At 44.3% G+C, this 20,177-nt stretch overlaps 1 protein-coding gene across 1 annotated transcript in view; it reads right to left on the bottom strand.

Annotated features, from left to right (window-relative positions):
- NRBP1 (nuclear receptor binding protein 1) overlaps positions 1-13,243 on the bottom strand; it is a 435,736-nt gene extending 422,493 nt beyond the window's left edge. The window contains exon 1 of the mRNA XM_085613305.1: positions 13,069-13,243. The gene's annotated coding sequence lies outside the window, so the exon portion shown is untranslated. The remainder of the gene's footprint in view (positions 1-13,068) is intronic.
- Between the last annotated feature and the right edge of the window lie 6,934 nt (positions 13,244-20,177).

The raw sequence follows: 20,177 nt of genomic DNA, 5'->3' as shown, positions 1-20,177 counted from the left end.
TATTTTACGTAAATATAAAGGAACCGCTTTTTTTTGGGAGGCAAGATGGCGGTCGTGTAACATCGACCGGCAGCAGTTCCACGCAATGAGGATTCGGTCCTAAGCCCCAGCGCGGCATACGCAGGGATCAAGGCAGCCCGCTGGTCCCCGCTGGCCCCCCGAGGATTAAACAATAAACAATGATCGTTCAGCTTACCTGCTACGGTTCAGGTAGACCTTTTCTCCGGGCCCTGTTGCTGACCGCTAAGGTTGTTGCGGCGCTCGCTCCCTGCTGCCGGCGATCGGCGAATGTCGGTGGGCGGGGCTTGCGGGTGAGTCAGCGGAGCAGTGTGGGACTTCGTGTAGTGCGGAGCGGTGTGAGAGACCGCGATTTGGATTTGGTTCTTGGCAATCTCTGCTCTATGACAAGGAGAAGAGGCAGCCTGAAGAGTTCGGCTGCAATGGCCCCTAAAACAATTAATTCCAAATCGGCAGCGTCCAAGAAGAAAGGAGGTGCTGAGGGGGCAACAGCGAAATTGGAGGAGGCAGACGCACTGCTGAAGCATCAATCGCCCGCTGCAAGGAAACATCAGCAGCTGGCTGTTAAGACACGTCAAGTAACTGCCTCAATTGCGGATACATTTTCAAAAAGCAGTAAGGAGAGTGGGGCAAAGGAGGTTACATCGCAAGCAGCAGCAGGGGCAGCACAGGAAGGTGGGGACCATTTGGTACTACCCACCGGTCTTGTTGGCATCGAAGAGAGTGCAGAAGCGGTAGCTGCCGTGGAAGTCTCCGAAGAAGTTTTGGATGAAGTTCCTCAGTCCGGTAGCGGGCAAGCGACTACTACTATCCCGGCAACCGTTATTGGGGGGGGGACCCTGTAGCAGGAAGAACACCGGAAAGCCAGGAAACCCTGGGTAACAAGACTGGCACGTCTTCTAAGGTAGGCCAATATATCAGCAGTGGCCCTCTAAATGAGAAGGGTGAAGAACAACCTGAGTTGGGTGTAGCCCAAGGGACTGGCAGGCATGACCCAGCTGTTAGTGAGGCTATTCCAGGAGCAGTGGGGGGCTTGGCGGAAAAAATCCCTAGCGAATGTTTCTTCTCGGTGTCTGAGAATGCAGAGTGGTCAGACGAGGACGAACATAGCTCCTTTCTGGAAGGCAGTATGCAGGACACAGAAAGTGATCAGGAGCAAGTACCCCCTACAACAGCGGTCAGACCTGCGGCAGGTCCGAAAGATTGCTATGAGCTAAGCTGGGACCATTCATCTGCCATGCCATTGCAAGGGAGCCCTAGCACGGAGGAGTCTCAGATGTCGCTCCTGGAATTGATACATCAGGAAATTGTCTCTCATCGAGAGGAGACACGCCAAGACAGTAGGAAGTCACAAGCCGCTATGAGGAAAATGCAGGGGGCTGTGAGGAAGTTGTCTAAGGTTTGTACGACTCTGGGCGACAGAGTGTCGAACTTGGAGGAGAGGGTCGTATCAACCGAGGCCGAGGCAGCAGCTGCAGTATCTAAAGTGGATGCCCACTGCTCACAAGTGGTAGACATCCAATGGAAACTCGAGGACATGGAAAATAGACTGAGACGTAACAATCTCAGGGTCCTTGGGATTCCGGAGGGGGTCGAAGGCTCTGACATCAGAGCGTACACCATCAAGTTATTCGACCGGGCATTCCCAGAGCTCTCTGGCTGGAACTGGCCCTGCGAAATTCAGAGGGTACATCGCACTCCCTTTAAAGTACGGAAAAACGCGAGGGAAGGGGACAAGCCTAGGGCTATTCTAATTTTTCTCTGCAATTTCGTACTGAGGCAATTAATCGCAGAGAAGGCAAGACCGGACGCAAGGAGGACTAGTGAGGGAATGTCATTCTTCGTCCGGCCAGATTTCTGCCATGCCACGGTAGAAAGGAGGTGGAGGCTTCGGCAGCTCATCAAACCCTTCCAGGAAAAAAAACTACAGGCCTACCTGATAAACCCCGCTCAGTTAAAGGTTATCAATGAAGGGAAGACCCTCTATTTTTCATCTGAGATAAAGGCGAAGGAGTACCTAGACTCTTTGGGCAATTAGGCTTTTTGCAGGAAAGATTACCAGCCGGATATCTTGTCTGTCTAGGGTATTTCCTGAGGGTCACAGTGTTGTTTTCTCTTTTTCTCAGCGGTTGTCAGGCTCTTAAGTTGTTCAGGGGGTTATATGGTGCTGCCATCTCATTCCTAATGTATGTCCGTCCCCGGGGCGTGATCTTAGGTTACAGTTATTGTTTTTTTTTTTTCCTCATTGCGTCCACTGCTTTTCATCCCATGCACAGACTAGGTCTGAGCGCCTCGTCTGAGGGGGTACAGGGGAGGGTGCGGGGGGGGTTGGGGTGTAGAGGGGGTGAGATGGGAGAGGGGTGGGGGAACTGGGTGTGGGGGGGAAAAGTGAAAAATGAGATAATCTGGTGTTGCAAGGAGTTTGGTAGCTATGAAGTCGGTTGGGTCAGTGTTGCAAGAGCGTTAGTTGGGATAATGTTACAGAGAATTCTGAGACAAATAGGGCATACAGATGCATTGATGATCAGAAATTTATATAATGATGAACATTAAAATATGTACTGTCAATGTTAGCGGACTGAATGACTGGAAAAAACGTCAAAAGCTGGAGTATTTTGTTAAACACAATGGGATAGATGTACTTTGTTTGCAAGAGACCCACTTACCGTGGGCCAAACGGAATTTACTCTGTATTAGGGGGTTTGATTTGACCCTTCTGTACATCACAGACATCTGTAACTAGGGGGGTTGCAATCCTTGGCAGATCTTCTTTAGGGGGGGCGAAGCGGGTTAAAAGTGATAGCCTGGGTAGGTGGGTCGTCGCAGAGCTGAACTTAGGATATACAATGTGTTCAATTTATGGGTCAAATTGCGATGATCCAGAGGTTTTTAACTTCCTGGAAGAGGAGCTAGCGGGCTGGCCAACCCCCGTGATAGTCTGCGGTGATCTAAATATATCCACTGACTGGCATAGATCACATTAAAAAATGGACAGTGGAATTCTTTGACGCAACCGCTATAGTACCTCTAGGAATAGCGTTTGGGAAGCTTTTAAGGCGGCCCTCAGAGGGGAAACCATTAGTTGTTCAGGGAGAATAAGGAAGGCGGACAGGGGAGAGCTAGATAGGCTTATGGGCCATTTAGCGAAGGCGGAGGAACTGCACATTAGGGACATTGGCAGCGGTGTAGATGGGACAGAGAGCCAAAGAAGGTTGGGGATCATTATAGCCGAACTCCAAAAATTGGTCACACAGAAGGCAGTAGGGGATTATCAGGCATCAAGGGCTAAGCGGTATGAGGCAGGGGAGCAGGCAGGTAGGGTTCTGGCACTTCGTATCAGACAGGGTAAATCGAGGAACATCATTTCTAGCATACATGAGGACGGTAAGACTTATTCGGAGACAAAGGAAATTTTAAGGGTGTTTAAAAATTTCTATCAAAAATTGTACGATGAAGAGAGCCGCCAAGGACCACAAATGGAGGAGAATGGTAGCTGGGGTCCAATGCTGGATGATCTATCTAGAGAAGAGCTAGATAGGGACCTGACTGGAAGTGAGATTCTGGCCGCCCTACGGGAACTTGCTGCTGGTAAGGCAGCAGGACCCGACGGAATCCCCCTGGAAGTGTACAAAAGCATTGAATCTGAGATAGTCCCTATCTTGCTGGATCTCTTTAATGGTATACTGTGTACAGGGGACATTTCAGACTCATGGAAAGACCAAAATAATTGTCTTTCACAAGAAGGATAAACCCAAGGAGAACCCAGGTTCTTACCGACCTATCTCGCTCATCAACGCGGATACTAAACTGTACTTGAAAATATGGGCCAAAAGGCTAGGGAGGGTCATTGGCGGTCTTGTCTCTCCTTGGCAGCATGGGTTTGTGCCTGGGCGTGGAACGACGGACCACACACGCCGTGCTATCGCACTGTTCGATGCTCATGCTGCTGGGGGGGGGGGGGGGGGGGGAGATGGCCATGATCCTCCTAGATGCGGAGAAAGCGTTTGACCGCGTGGTCTGGGAGTATTTGTGGGGTATTCTTGTAGGCAGGGGATTTGGTCCCAAGGTCATCAGGGCTCTTAGAGCTATGTATAAAGATCCGGTGGCCAGGGTGTCAGTAATGGGGGAGAGTTCGGAGAAAATTGTGATTAAGAGAGGAACGCGTCAGGGTTGTCCTTGTTCCCCGATCCTCTTTTCTCTATATATAGACCCCCTGATTCAAAGAATTTTGGGCTGCCCTCAGATTAGTCCAGTGATGTTGAACGGGTATACAAGCAAACTGCTAGCATACGCTGACGATCTGGCGGTTCTTACTACCGACCCCCAGCAGGCGATGTCTGCACTTGCAGAGCTGGCGAAAGACTTTGGTAGCAGGTCTGGGTATCTGCTAAATGAGGGGAAGACCCAGATTATTTGTACTAAGAACATTAATAAGTCGGACAGTAGATACGTAGACTCAGCGGTCTATTTAGGGGTTAGAATTAATGCCTCAGTAGATAAGATCATTACAGAAAATTATTGCCCCCTTATGGGATCGATTGAAGCAGAATTAAAGAGGCTGGACGTATTACACCTCTCCCTGGTAGGACGGGTAAACGTTCTTAAAATGTCAATATTTCCGAAGGTCCTTTACTTGTTTCGAGCCATCCCATTATTGCTGGAGGAAAAACTATTAAAAAATCTGGAGTCAATATTTAACCGGTTTATCTGGCAATATGGGAAGACTAGGCGCTCCATGAGCCTTATGTCGCTCCCGTTTGTAAGGGGGGGCATGGCTTTACCAAACCTTCGTCTATATCATTTATCTTGCCTTCTGGCTCAAATGTCAATACTTTTTCAATCAGGCCCCAGCTCGGTAGCGGCCCAGGTAGAGAGTCAGGATCCCCCATCTATTTTTGAGCTTTTAGTGGGGAAGAAGGCTGTTGGGCTACTCTTGAGCGAGGTGGATCGGAGATTTTATAAGAGGGCCCGGCTTAAGATCATGGGTGGGGTTTGGGGGACATGGAAAGCCGTCCAAAAGCTGCTTTAAATTCCTAAGATTAATGCGCACCTCCTTCTCTGGAACTCTAACCTATTTCCTTATATGGGTATGGACAGGAATTGCGCGGCTTGGAAAGAACATGGAATTAGTTCTATTGGGGATATTATGGAGGGGGGGGGGGGGGGGGGAAGGTCCTCAGGTTCGAAGTGATCCAACACAAGTTTGGGATTTCATCTAATCATTGGTTTTTGTATGGACAGTTAGTCCAAACGTTGAAGGCTTTTAGACCGAGGATTCCTGAAACAAGACGTTTCCCCTTGATCGATTATTTATGGAACGGGGGTAATAAAATAACATTTGTCTATAACCACTTAATGGCGGGTATTCAGGACGATTTGGAGAAAACAGAATCGGCAATTGCAGGGAAATTAGACGACCCCGACGTGGATTTAGATCTAGCACTTGCATTAAATAAGAGATTATTTCGATCTTCTAACCTACGGGCTCAGCATTACAAAACGCTGTTTAATTTGTATTTTACTCCGGCGAAGCTGTATGCCTGGGGTCTGGTGGAGAACGATAAGTGTCCTAGATGCAATAATGGTCCAGCGGATCTAATCCACATGTTCCACCAGTGCGATAAGCTTTCTATGGTACTAACGGAAATCTCTAAGTTTTTGGAGGGGCTGCTAGATCGTAGGATTAGGCTATCCCCCACGTTGATGTTGCTAGGTGTAGATAGGAAATTGGAGTTGGGTAGTGCGGCTGAAGCTCTGGTCTTTATATCAACTGCAGTGCTACGCATCCTTATTTCAGCAGGTTGGAAAGATTCCTCCCCTCCCACATTTCAAATGTGGATTGCAAGGTTGCTGGGAGTGCATAATATTGAGGCTTGCCTATATGAGTTAAAAGGTAAAACATTAAGGGAATTAGGAAGAAATATTTGGGCACCACTTGCTATCTGGAGGAGCTCGAGCGCCTAAATACTGCTTTATTTATTTATTTATTTATTTCATGATAACGAATGGTTTAGAACTATTGCCCTATTATTATTAATAGTTTGTCCTTGTTTTATATGTATCTACTATGGTTATTATTGTCTAAACGTGTTCTTGTATGGTTTAACAGGAATATCTATTTAATGAATTTGTAAAAATTTGTGTATGACACCAGTAAATCTCAATAAAAAAAAAAAATTAAAAAAAAGGAACCGCTTTGCATAGGACATCCTCGGAACATAACAGTTGTAACAATTCTACTAACAGGCTTAGAGATTCTATAGATCATGAGATCTATTATATCATTACACAATTACTTAAATCAACTACAATCCCACAGATGTGTGGATAATATGGCCAAACTAATTGGTTTTGCTAGTCGGACTGATCAGATTGGACTTTTAAAGGATGTGGGTAGTCATTCAGGATACTATGTACTCCCCATAGTTGCATGACTATGAATTGTATCAGGTTGGAGTCAGCGGCAGTCAGCTGTGGACTGCTCTTGTTTTTGTTACCTTGACCTGAAGTGGCCAAGATGGGAATCCATGAATTAAAGTGTTAACATTTTCTTAGTATCTATAACATATGCAATCAGCTAAAAAGTCTAAATCAGCTGGCAAACTGTACAGATTGAAAGAAGGCAGGTTGGTGCTGGGGAAGGTTAAAACTCTCAAACATGTACCAGTCAGTAGGTGAACGATGCCAGTGAAAGACAGCGTTGTGCAACCATCAAAAAATCAATTAAAGAGACATGAACATTCTGACTGTTTAATTGAAAAGGGTTAAATATAAAAAAGAAAAGGGGGAAGAGAAAAAAAAACCCACTGAGATCGTCTTTAGCCACTGCAAGCCTATTCAACACGGCCGAGGCCTACAATATCAGCCTTTTCAATAAAATGTGCAAAATACACAATCTTAAAAATTTAAGTGCATTTGAACGGTTTCACCTGGAATGATAGATTGTTAGGAAAATCCATGAACTGCTACTTGTAGAGCTTCAGCCTAGCTAGGTGCAAGAAAGCACTATACACGGAGGAGTAAAAGATGCTAAATAAAATCATGAACACCAAGAGAAAATGTGAAACGAGGTATAGTCTCTCCTCTGTTGGGCCAAAGTGGCTGGTGGAGCAGGATGCTTGACACTGTTGAAGTAGAAGCAATGGGTTATCGGGCCTTCTTAAGCTGCAGGAGCAATAAGGAAAGCCTTACAAGCATAGTGATGCTGCTCCCAATTTAGCGCACAGCCCTGGAAAAGGCATGTTTATTGTTTTTGGCTTAGAATATAGCAATATCATGTTTGCTTTGGACCCTGGAGATGGTTTATGGTCAGTTAGGGTAGTATGGGATATAACCAACCAAGATGGTGCAAAATTGGAATGTCATTCGGAGTAGAGAGATCAGGACGGGAGTGACGTAGTATTAAAGAGGACTATATTTTAATTTGCAAATTAAGATCTTGTTCTAGTCTCCACGGTGATTCATAAACTGCTAGTTTGTGGAGGCCGCATCAAAAATCAAGGTGTCTGCTCTTTGATTTTATTCTACTGAAAAGGAGCCTTCCAAGAGGTTTTCATCCCGATGCTGCACACCATGGCAGTAGTTCAGCTACTCACCCCCTTGTTTAGCATAATCTTCATCCACATACAACAAACACCACTGTGTCAGTCGAAGTTTGTAAACACCCAGCCATGCTCTACATACCCACCTGCCATTCACAACAGGCGTACTTTCAACATCCTCAGCCCAAGTCACAATCGGCACCAGCTCAACAACTCACAACACTCACCCCAAAACTGAAGACTCTGCAATATTCTTTCCACCTTAATCACATGACTTATGGTCACCTCCCTCAACGCTTGCTAAGCATGCCACAAATCTTTGCTGAAACTGTGCATACCATCAACCTCCATGTGGAGCAAACCATTGGGTTTGTGTTACACAGAATCTCATCTGCACTACAGGTTAAAGCACACTGTCACTAGGGGAAGGTGGATTGAAGACATAAGGATCTGAATCCCACCAGAACTCTAGAATGCGAACGGACAGCCTAGGAAGGAGAGATGGGGTTGGGAGGCAAGGCAAAAGTAGATTTTACACTTTGAGCCCAATCCTCTACTAAAGCCCAGGTCAGTGGGAGTGTGCAGCCAAGCAAAGGAAGCAGTTGTGGCCAAGATACAAACTAAGCTATAATGCCACATCTCAAAAGTGAGGTACCTTGCCACTCTTAAAACACAATTCAGTTTAAACTCCCATGATGAGGATAAGCGCTCAGTGCTAGGAAGCTGCACAGTTGACTAGAAACCAAGCGAATATAACCATCTTAAGTGCCCTCCCACATACTCAAGGTCACAGAACAGACTGCTTTAATTCAGTAAAAATAAAAATCCAGGGCTTTCAGGCAGTAAGGTCAACAGCTAGAAGGCTGTATGCCACAACTATGTGCAAACCCCCCAAAAAAAGTCACACTGCTAATAAAACATTGACCAAATAAAGTATTTTAAAAATAAGCTTTAGAAAAGCAGGTTAACCCAGATGGTATTTGGCTTCACATAATCAAAACCTATAGCATACTATTTCAAAAAGCATGTTAGAGGCAATAATCTGAAGACAAAGTTACATATTGTAAATATTGTGGGAATTTAAATGCAATAATCAGTGTGGACTTTTTTAATGTATACATTCTAGAGAAATAAAAATGTAAAAGGGTATTTCAAGTGTAATGTTTCTATGTTGTGTATAGTAGGATACATGTTCCTGTGTGCCACCATCAGGCATAACAGGAGTGCTGTATTGCAAGCTTCCCTTCACTGCATGATTGGTGTGCTCCAACAAGTTCTACACGTATAAAGGCAAAAGATGTTCTTAGTACATCTGATAGCTACCTAGGGTAACCTAACTAACATACATGCCTGAAATCAACAGTCAAAAATAATGTATTTAGGAACAAACTCTTTACTTCGAACTCAACTGCAACCAAAAGACAAAAAGTTGGTCTACAGAGTTTCAAAAACGTATCTACCACCAATGGGAACGCATTACGTCACCCAGGGTGCAGCCAATCAGCCCTGCAAACAAACAACTTCATATGCTTACAAACTGTGAAGCAAATATTGTTAGAATCATACAGGATACCCACCCTAAACACAGGCAAATAAGGTGCAATGATGATTTGCCATGTTCTACATCAAGGAGATGACCCAACTCTATAAAAGCAAATGTCTATCAGTTGGTGCATTTGGAGCTAGAGTTTGAGGCCATTTTGCCCATGGCAAGTTACAGGTAGCCGAAAATATTTTTTTATGTAGGATCATAGCTATCCTAAAAACCACTTTAAGTCGCATTTAGAACTGGGCATTAGCTTTGTGGAGGACCAAATTAATATTGCCCCACTATTACTGCGGTTAAGGTTATGGCATAATCACAGGGCAGAATTTTCCAGGCAGGTGTTTACTGTCTTAGTCTAGATAATATGTTTGCCAGCCCATGGCTGACTTATGTCAAAGATACCTTTCCTAACTTGAGAGACATCCATTTGATACACCAGAAAACATTAGTCCCAAATTTAAAGAAATAGTCAAACTGAGTTTTGCACCTCAGAGAGGACACAAGACTAGGAAGATCACTTAACATGTATGAATGAATGAAATATTTATAGAGTGCAGGAATCACCCCAAAAGGGGTATCTCCACGCTGTAGACGGAGGTACAGAGGTTGGAACAGGCGATCAGTTGTTAAAGAGTTCCTTTTTCAGAAGTTAACCTAACTTGAGAAAATCCAGGAACTTGCGCAAGTAGACGGGGAGTGAGTTCCGATATTGAGGGGCCAGGTAGGAGGTTTTGCCACCAGTGTGTAGTTTGTTAAACTGAGGGATAACCAGCAGAGCCTTCTCTCCAGAGTGCAGAAATCTGCTTGGTAGGTAATTAACGAGTTTTTCCGCAAGGTACCTGGGACCCCTATCATTGATTGTTTTGTAGACTAAGCAGCAGATTTTAAAAGTAATTCTTTTACAAACGGGGAGCCAGTGGAGGTGTCTCAATAATGGGAGAGATGCAGTTCTAGCAGGCATACTGAGGGCCAGACACGCTGCTGTGTTCTAAACCACTTGCAACCTGCTCAGCACGGTGTTTGCTGTTGCCAAAAGGGTATTACAGTAGTCGAGTGACTACCAGGGTTTGTATCAGGGTCTTACATACTGATATGGGTAGGAGGTGGAACACTCTGCGTAGACGCTTCAGCATATAAAAGCAGGTGCCCAAGGTAGTTGCTACTTGGTCTCTCAGATAGGGAGTGGTCCAGATAGGCTCTCAAGTTTTTTGCATTTGTTGTAGGGGTGGGAGCGGGGCCTAATTCTGATGGCCACCAATCGGGGGACCACACAGTTTGTGCTTTGCCAAACAGTAGTATTCAGTTACTAGCTACCTGGAAATTGTTACAACCAAAGGTTTGGAACCCAACTTAACCTGGATTGTTAGCCCAGAGCATAAGTTTTACATGACTAGGTTAAGACTCAACACGATTCACTTTTTAGCAGCTTTTCCTTTAGTTGGCCCGTGGTTTAATTTGCTTCCATGTTGCCCATGTGAGGTACATCTGCCCAATCGAATGCACACTTAATTCTTTTGTTACCTGTATAATATTTTCAGAAGGAGTTTCTTACAACACGAATTAGTGCAAAAGCATTATACTTTGTACAAAGAGGGATTCGTACATTTACTACGTCTCTTCATTTGAAAATTGCACTGCTGTCTTGAGTTATATTGTTGCTGCTATTAAGTAAAGGGAAACATGCTTTTGAACATTTTTGAAGGCAGTATAGTGATGACAACTGCTTTAACAGGGTGTAGACTATATTGTTTGGAATCTGCATTTTAACTGTTTATTCTGTACTTTTATGGCTTTTTTTGAAATCGCCGGAATAAAGATTATATGATTGACCGGCCATTTTGTACATTAAAAAATGAAAGCTCCTTCCAGTACATTTGCAGCAAATGACAATAGCTCTACAGCTGCACCACCACACGAGGGCACAGGTGTTGGAATTCCCAAAAGGTCCAGTCGTCTAATTAAAAAAAAGCCCAGCAGCAGCGAGAATGATGAGACGTGTAGGCTAACAACATACAGCTCCGCTGGGTATCCTCTCTGTAACACAAGTGTGGTTTTCCAGCTTGTCATCGTGGATTATGCGCCAAGAGAGGAAGGAGGTGACTGAGCCTCGGGCACTTGCCACTCTTAAACCCTCTCCATGCTTCTGAACCATGCAAAGCAGTCCACGGTCTTTACTCAAACCTCCCAAACCAAGAATGACAGACCAAAGATCAAACATGAACAATAGACTGCGTTCTCCCCAGAAAAGAAGAATAATGTGCCAGCGGTTTCACTTTATTCTGTGGCATACCTTAGTCATTCGCTGCAGGGGAGTGACTCACTGTGACTGTGCCAACACTCCCACAACTTTCTATGTATAAAAATGTGGTGACATCACAGCTGAACAAGATGGCTTATGTGGTAGTTGGTATAGATACTCTTAACAAACCTCCATTCAGGACAGAATTACTACAGGAGAAACTGGGTTTACACTTGAAACCACCAACAAAGCAGACGCTCAGTCTCGCCGTGAGGACTGCCTCTCCTTCAGAGAACAGTGGAGAGCAACACTATCCTACTTATCAGAACCACCGAGACAAACCGACTCCTAATGATCAAGCATACCTCCATCCTGGAATTAGTGCAGCACAGCGCATTTCTGAAAGCGTAAGGTTTACATCAAAGTCAGGGTCCCCCTTTCTGGTGTGTGGGACAAGGCTAGAGTGGGCACGACCCCACCACTTCACCTTCTAGGCCAAGAAGGGAGAGGGTCACGTACCAATTAAGGACTGATCCGGGAGTGCCTCTCTCAAAGGTCCGCTAAATGAGCGTACAGAATCTCCAAGACACGAGCTTCCCTACAAAGAGGGCTTGGCACAAAGTTCAAACTATACACACCCATCTTCCAAACCACGAACATGCCAATGCTCTCGGTGCATGAAAGGGTATGCAAATGGTTGCCTTGAACTGCGTCCACATGGCTGTTACCCTATGAGAACGAATCGTACAGGAGCTGGACTAGAAACAAACGTACAGATCAGTACACCCAAAGAGAAGACGTCTCATGGTTTCCTTCTTTGTTGACAGCCAATGATCCAAAGCCTACAGACCAGCTTCCCTACGATCGCCTTCCTCGTGAACCTTCACAGACCACCCCAGCCTCCAGAGATGACTTCTTATTTGTGTTACACGCTATACACCCCCTCAGTCCAAGCCGCTCGCCGTCCGCAGCCCAGCTTTGTACAAGTTCCTATTAGAGCATCACAGACGGGCATAGTTCTCTTCCTCTTGGTGTCCAGGGACCCTACCAGAGCGTCATTAAAGTCGGACACAAGTCAGCTTTCCCAAATTCGCTCACCCCAACCCTCACCACCACAATATCACACACAGAGCTACACTGTCAGACAATTTACTAAACCGGACTCAGCCCCCAGACATAGCTGCTCCTGGACTGGGGAAGCCTACCTGTTCTCCTGCTAGGCTTCCTCACCTCCCCCCATAGACCTGTTCCAGCAGCTCCTCCTGTCCACTCATCAGCTCGTCTACGGCCTTTACTGGGCCCCCATCCAGCCGGCCCCTTACAGCCCTGCCTCAGTCATACCTCGTCATAACGCCCCATAGTTCCCTTTCCCCTACTCCCACCATAGGCTGCCTCTGCCCCTCCCCACGAAGGACTGCCTCCCGACCCTTCAGACTCCTATAGCCCCTTCTTCGGCCTCCCTCGCTCCTGGTCCCCCCTCCTGGCCTCGCATCTCCATGCCTCAAGGGATGTCAGTGCCCCCAGACCCGTCACTGGTCCTCCCTCGCCACCGGCCAATCTTCTCAGAGCCACACCTCCCGATGCTCCCTTCTTCCTCCCGGAACCCTGTCCCAGATGCAGGCCCCTTCCCATTGGCCTCTCACCACCCACTCCGCCTTCCTCTCACGTCCCCCGAGCACCCCGCAATGCCCTAGCTCATCCTCCCCACCATCCCCGCACCTCACCTGGGCCGCCAGCAGGCTCGTGTCCCTGCGAGCTCTGTCTCAGGGGAGCTCCGGCTCTCACACCGCAGGCCTCAAAACGAGCTCCGACACCGGGCTCAGCAGCCGCACGACTGGCCCAGAGCTCAACGCCAGCAGCAAATCCTCCAATCACAGGCGCCGAGCGTCCGCTGACGCAGGGACATGCGCGCCCGCGTCACACAATCCGTCAGTGCGCAGGAGCGCGCGAGCTTCACTGGCCGATGTTTAGGGATAGCTGCTTCGTGCCGATGGTTGCTTTTCCCATCGGGGGCGTGGCTTCTATCAGCTGGGCGTGGCGTCATCATCAGCTGAACGTGGCAGAGGCTTCCGAATGAAGTCCATGACGTCTGCGACTGCAACAGTTAAATGGCGCTGTAGCGCGCATCACGAAATACTACAAAGTATCGGTCTTATTTACAAGCCCCTTGCCACGCTGGTAGGTCACTTTTAATATGGGAAAAAGGTATAAGGTTTTTATACCAGAACAGACAAAGTTAAAAAAGCCCCGTTGTTAGCTATCATAAACAGAGTTTCTCTTTTATGTGTTTAAAGATATCAAATAAAACAAATTGTTAACCCTTTCATGTCAGATAAGCAATTAAATTGCACTAAAATAAAGTACTCCTTACAAATTACACATTGCCATCTCAGAAATCCAGTTTACCTTATGTCTTGCATATTATATTGATGGAGCGGATAGAACAACATTTTGTATACCTCCCCCATTTCTGCATGTTCATACTAATTAGAATAATCTGTTAATTGTAATAATATGAATGTGTTTTGAGTTTTACCTAACCAACCTTACTAATGTATGAATTACACGTGTGAGTTGCATTTGCATGGCTAAAATAATTTGTAAACTAATATACGTACGCATACTGATACTAGCAAAATAGAATATTGCATGATATATGTTGCTTTTGGGACGTAATTGTAAGTTGCACCAGATGACATCATTGGGTGAATATAAACGCTTTAAATGTTGCCAGTATGCTAGATAATTACACACACATAGGGGAATTAGTGAGGGTTAAACATTTTTTCGATATTTCCATGTTTTAATTACTTTTGTGTTTGTTTTACTTAAGTTGACCAATCTGGCCTATGACAAAATGGCCACCCTACGGACACGACAAGACAGCTACCCTTCCACGAGGTTTCAGACCAAGTGCGCATGCTCCGAGCTCCTGAACAAGTGGCCTCAAGATGACCCACACAGCCTGTATCCGAACAAGGTCGTGACTGGACTTTAGCCAAGAACTTTAACAATGGACAATTTTGATAAACCGGATGGATCATGTCTGACAGTGTGACATCATAGACTTTGGGAAACCGAAACGGACGATCTTAACCAACCAATCAGAAGTGCCTAAAACTGATTTTCGTTACATTTTGTCATTAATTTCATTATAAAAGATGGTAGACTAGTGAGTTAGAAGCGGACCTTTTCTTTTTCCTGACGTTATGCTGACGGAGAGGACGGTGACACTGCAGGACAGCTGTTTCCCCGAATCTTTGACAGACTAAATGGCTGTAACTAACAACTAACAGGAGATGCTCAGTCCGTTCAAGGAGAACAGACAGCCGCTGAACGCTGTGAAAAATACCAAGAGACCTCTTCAGATAGTTTGCTCATCACCTGGCCAGAGTTCAGAGTCCATCAGCCCACCCTTACTGGCGGAGCTTCGTCATCTGGGACTCTAGGAGATCTAGATCTAGGGCCACAGTCTTGAGCCACCAGGCCCTGCTGGGTACTTGACCTGATGCTCCTGAGAAAGACTCTTGCCAAGGTGTATGTTCAAACTATACGAACTCTAGTGACGTGCAGTGCTCCAGTGTAAGTGAAAGTTAAAAATGGCTACCTGGGCAAAAAATTTGTTTATTAAAAATTGTCCAAGTGTCATACTAAAAGAACCTAATAGTCTTGAAAAAATTGACTATTTCCTGGCTAAGTCTAATGCGGTCGACATGTTTCAGCCGAAATGGTCAATTGACCCGGCTTTCTTCAGGACCTAGATGTAATAAAGTAAAGGCTACTGCAGGATAAACACAATTCGTGCATAAAATCGTGTGAAACAATACTCATATAGGAAGTATAATAGTCAGGTAAGTCCGTGGCAATTGCCACCCTACCGGTACAAGCGAAACTCGTGCTTGAAGGTAAGAGCTACCTCTTCTTTCCCAGCTTTATGTGGGAGAAAAACCTCACCTCACCCGGCTGACTGCTTGGAGATGGAGGCACCGCTCTGTCCGTCGGTACTTCAGACCAGACTGCGAGCTGTCTGGGAGGAGACTAAATGGCTGCCCATTTTCCTGATGAACTGAAAACTCTCAAATTGATGGGCATTGATTGATGTGGACACGTTTACGGTCCAGACTTAATCTTTGGGACTGTAGCGTACTTCAGGACGACTTGATTGACTTAGAGGACGACTAATAGCCAGATTAGGTAAATATGATGTTCTGTGGTTTGATTAATGTTTTATTAAAATTTGCATTAATTAGGTAAACAATATTATTGATTATCAAGCAAATGTGTTGGGTTATTATTGAGAAGGAATAAATTATCATTTGAATATAAACGAATGAAGATTAAAATCACCTTTCCAAATCAAATAATTTGATCCATCGGCTTAGTGGAAGTAATATCTCGAGATTCAGGATTAAGATGTGCTGGATTAAGGATATTTAGTGTATGTTTATGTAAATAAAATCCTTTTAGGTTATAAGATATTCTTTTCACGTCGGCGTTTGGAACACTTATCCCTCCAGTAAGAGCAGACCATATGAGTGTGTGTGAGTGTTGATGTTATGGGCCCCACCAATGAATGTACTGAATGAAAGCGTTAGTGGGATATCTGGTCTGTGACGAAGGGAGGAGTTGAAATTCCACGCTGCAACAGTTTTTCTGGTAGCAGAATGATGGTTTTAATTGTTTTGGTGTGGTGATTATTGCCTGTTAATAGCTTATTGATTATCGAAAAGTATTGGTCTATGTATTAACACTCTATGTTGTGTTGTGTTGAGTTCTATGTTGTTGGCACAGCTTCTGGGATGTAGGAAGTCTGAAGTTTGTAACAGTTCCGTAGTAGAGCAGAGGTAAGCGCTGCTCTCGGGAAAGACGGAATTGTGGTTGCCCTGTAGGTACACAGGGAAAACGTGTGACGATTGGAGTTGCACAACGTATTGTCTGGGTTCGATTCGATAACATCGTCGTGTGTTGCCATTAGAGATATTTCCTGTATGGGAGAAGTGTATGGTAGCGAAGGTCACCTTGAAATTTTGGTCTTAGGTACCAGGAGCTCAAAAGGCGCTCTGATAACGCTTATCACTGGAAAGGTAATAGGTGTTCTTTAAGCTTGTTAGAAGGATAAAGTAGAGGGAAGTGCTACTTTATTAATGTGTGTCATAATCCTGTAGTAGGAAAGACTGTTCGATGTTCTCGGGAAAGACAGAATTCTGTGTGAATGTACTACATTTTCTCGTGTGAAAGTGCGTGAATGTAAAGGCATTCGGGTTAATTGCGAAACTCCGGTTTTATTTCTCAGGAGCATTGGGTCTCCAACTAGGTGTCTTAATTCTGAAGAAACAGTTAGCTAATGCTTGTTAGAAGGGTAAAGTAGAGGGATGTGCTACTTTATCAATGGAAGTAACAATTCCGTAGTAGGGAAGAGGTAAACGCTGCTCTCGGGAAAGATGGAATTCTTGCGAAAAAGGTCTTTAACTATTCTTTGGTTAGCGAAGCGGACAATGGTGGCGTTTTTATGTAATTACTAACAGATTTGTGAATTTGAAGAACGAAAAAGGCTTATCGAGAACATTTTTGTAAAGGAGGGGTCAACAGGAGCAGGAGCTGCAGCAGTAGTTATTGACGTCAGAAAGACCGCGCTGGGATTGGCCAGTCAGCTAGAAACGTAGACGCTCCTGATTGGTGCATTAGTGTACGCCACGCTAGGAGTGGAGAATTACAGGGTGACGTAGACAATCCGGATTGGTGCGTTAGTGTGAGTCGCGCTACGATTGGCTAAAATAACAGAACAGTCGTAAAGGAGAGTCTAGCGATACACGGAAGACAGAAAAGATGTATTACGATCCACCAGAAAAGGAGAAAAAGTCTTGGTTTGGGAAAATTAAGAAGTGGTTCAAAAAGGACAAACCGATTGTGACTAGGGAAGGACAGTTACTTCCCCCACCGAAAACCCCTGCATCCTTTATGGTTGCGAAATATGGATATCATACTTGTATTTGGTTAGATAATTGGGTGAAATATACAAAAAATGATGGAGTTTTAGCATTTCTAGAGCATGGTTCGTTTAATTTAGCGGTTTTGTGAAACTTGAGAGAGAAAATGATGAATCTAGAACCAAGACCTAGACCAACACATTTTGAAGCATTGACAGAATGGGAAGATGAGATGCATGACAGAGAAAGGCAGAGGAGTGGCGAAAAATATAGGTACATGTTTGGTCGATCATATTGACATGAGAATCATGATCACAGAATGAGAAGGTGGAGGAATGCGAGTATGACTGAAGGTCTATTTCCTGTTAGAACCGTAGAAGAAATTGGAGGTAGGAAATGCACAGAGAAAAAGCATAATGTTGAATCAAGAGGGTATGGAGTGAATGAATCGGAGGATGATGTTCTTGATGACATGTTTTATAAAAATCCACCTCCGTATCGACCAGAACCAGAAATGTTGACACCAAGTGCCCCAATGAGAGAAACTTTACGAATCATTAAGTCAGAACCAGTGTCCCAAGATTTAGAGAAAGGTAATTCCATTAGAGAGGTAGAGAAAAATCAGATGGTAAGGTAAATGGTGAAAATTCGGCAGAATTAGCAAAAACAACTTTAGAATTAACTGTAAAGATATTAGAATTGACTAAAAATCTAGAAGCTGTGACTGTTCCAGTGACGATACGCCATGTGATGCCTATTTTTGATAAACAAAAAGATAGCGAACATTGTTTAACAGTTCCTTATAATAACAATAAACAGGCTGAGAAGCCAAAGCAGAACCAGAATGAGAATCCATGGAGACAGACAATGAGTATGATCGAACCAAATGCTTCGAGTAACCCTTTTATAGGCCAAAATTTAGCGGAAAGACATACAATGACAGTGGAATCAATATTAGAAACGCAAAAGAATTCAGAACGAGGTAATGTAGAAAAACTAGTAGGTCCATCTACAGATGAATTAAGTGAATGGTTGAGAAGCTTGCAGAGAAAAAACAAAGAATCCCAATCAATAGATGTGGCCAAATTACGAATGGTACTGGAAGAGTTAATAGTAGGAACTATCCCCACAGAGAAATTAAAAACTTATCAGGATGAGGAATTACTATTTTTGTGCAAAAGTGTAACATGGAGAGCGAAAAATCTGCACGAAAGACTAGAAGAAGTAGCAAATGAAATGGGTATAGATATTGAAAAGGTAAAGGCCTTACAAAAACCATATTGAATAGATTTCACTGAAAAAGACATTGAAAATTTGAGCACCACAGGACGAACAAGTCAGATTAAGGAAATGATTATCTTGCTGAGAAAATGGGGAGATGTGGATAAATGGAGAAGCAGGTGGTACCGAAAACGAGATGATCCCCTAGATAAAACGTTTGCAGCATTCCCTGTAAGAGAAAAAGAAAAGGTAGTAACAGAATGCCCCATGAGAGAAATTCCAGGAGGAGGGTATGTACATGTTCCATGGACTAGACAAGATATTTTATCATTTACAAATGATTTCCCTCGACTGCGCGAAAAACCCGTCGAGTGGTATAGGCAAGTGGACAGATTTGTGAAATTATCTAAAGTATATGGATTGACCTAAATAGCCTGTTTGACATAATGGTGCCAGCAGATTTATGGATGGAGTGCAAGCTAATGATAAATTGGCCCACACAAGAATACCCTAGGGATCCAAAGACAGGAGCCCCAGACCCTGAGGTAATGAAGAAATACGAGCAGGTCATTGTTTTTTTGAAAAATAAAGTACCTCCCAAAGAAACTGATTGGGTAAAGATTGACAGAACTCATCAGGAAAGTAAGTAGTCAGTACATGCCTATTATGAAAGATTAATTTTAGCCTTTAAACAGTTCAGCGGTGATGAAAATTTGAGTGAAAAAGATTTGAGTCATTTTGTATACAGATTTGCATATGGTTTACGTCCAGAAATTAGTGAAATGATTAAGCAACATACTGTAGATTGGCAAAATAAGAAAATAGATGAAGTGTGAAGACATGAAAAATATTTCAGTGATGAGATTGAAGCTAAACAACGTAAATTAAAAGAGAAAGCTATGTGGGCACAAGTAAAAGTGGCAGAAAGAAAAGAAGCTCAGTTAGTGGAACAAGCGAATAATACAGGCCCCAGAAAATTCACTTCTGGGAAAGGTAAAGGAAATTTTAACATAGAAGAAGCCAAAAAGAAATTCCCATGTCATAATTGCGGTAGAATAGGGCACTGGAAATCCGAGTGTAAATTTCCTCCAAGTACTAACAATGAAAATGCATCATTTAATCCACAGGTGCAGAATGAGGTGAGTGGTCAACCGCAGCGACAGCAGCAGGTTGTAACCCAACAGAATCAGGTGCCAAACCCGCCTTTTCCACAGAGCAAAAACTACCAGAAATATAGTAACGAAACAGGATTCTACAAAGAAGAACAGGTAACTAAGCTGCCGCACGCTAGCGCTGTTTCGCAATACTGTCTACAACGCGAGGAGAGCGATTCAGAAGAAGGTTATTGACGGTGCCGAAGGGAGGAAGAAGAGTGCGTACTTGGCGCAATTCTAGAAGTAGACCAGACAGGCCCATTTGTGGATGGGAAAATAAATAATGAAAACATAACTTTTCTAGTAGATACTGGTGCTACTCGATCGACTGTTAGGTCAGCTGATGTTAAGAATCTTCTTCTCTCGGATGAAACAATCCAAGTAGTTGGGGTATCCAACAGACAAATTAAAACTTATCTTACAGAACCTGTCCGGCCCAGCTTCGCGGGATTCGGTTGCTGCAGAAAATAGGTCCACCTCCAGATATTACCAACACCCAACCACTAAAGGGAACTGGGTGTGTGAAAGATC

Source organism: Triturus cristatus, chromosome 6, assembly GCF_964204655.1.
Source record: "Triturus cristatus chromosome 6, aTriCri1.1, whole genome shotgun sequence".
In the NCBI taxonomy this organism is placed as follows: domain Eukaryota; kingdom Metazoa; phylum Chordata; class Amphibia; order Caudata; family Salamandridae; genus Triturus; species Triturus cristatus.
This window is presented reverse-complemented; position numbering and strand designations above follow the sequence as displayed.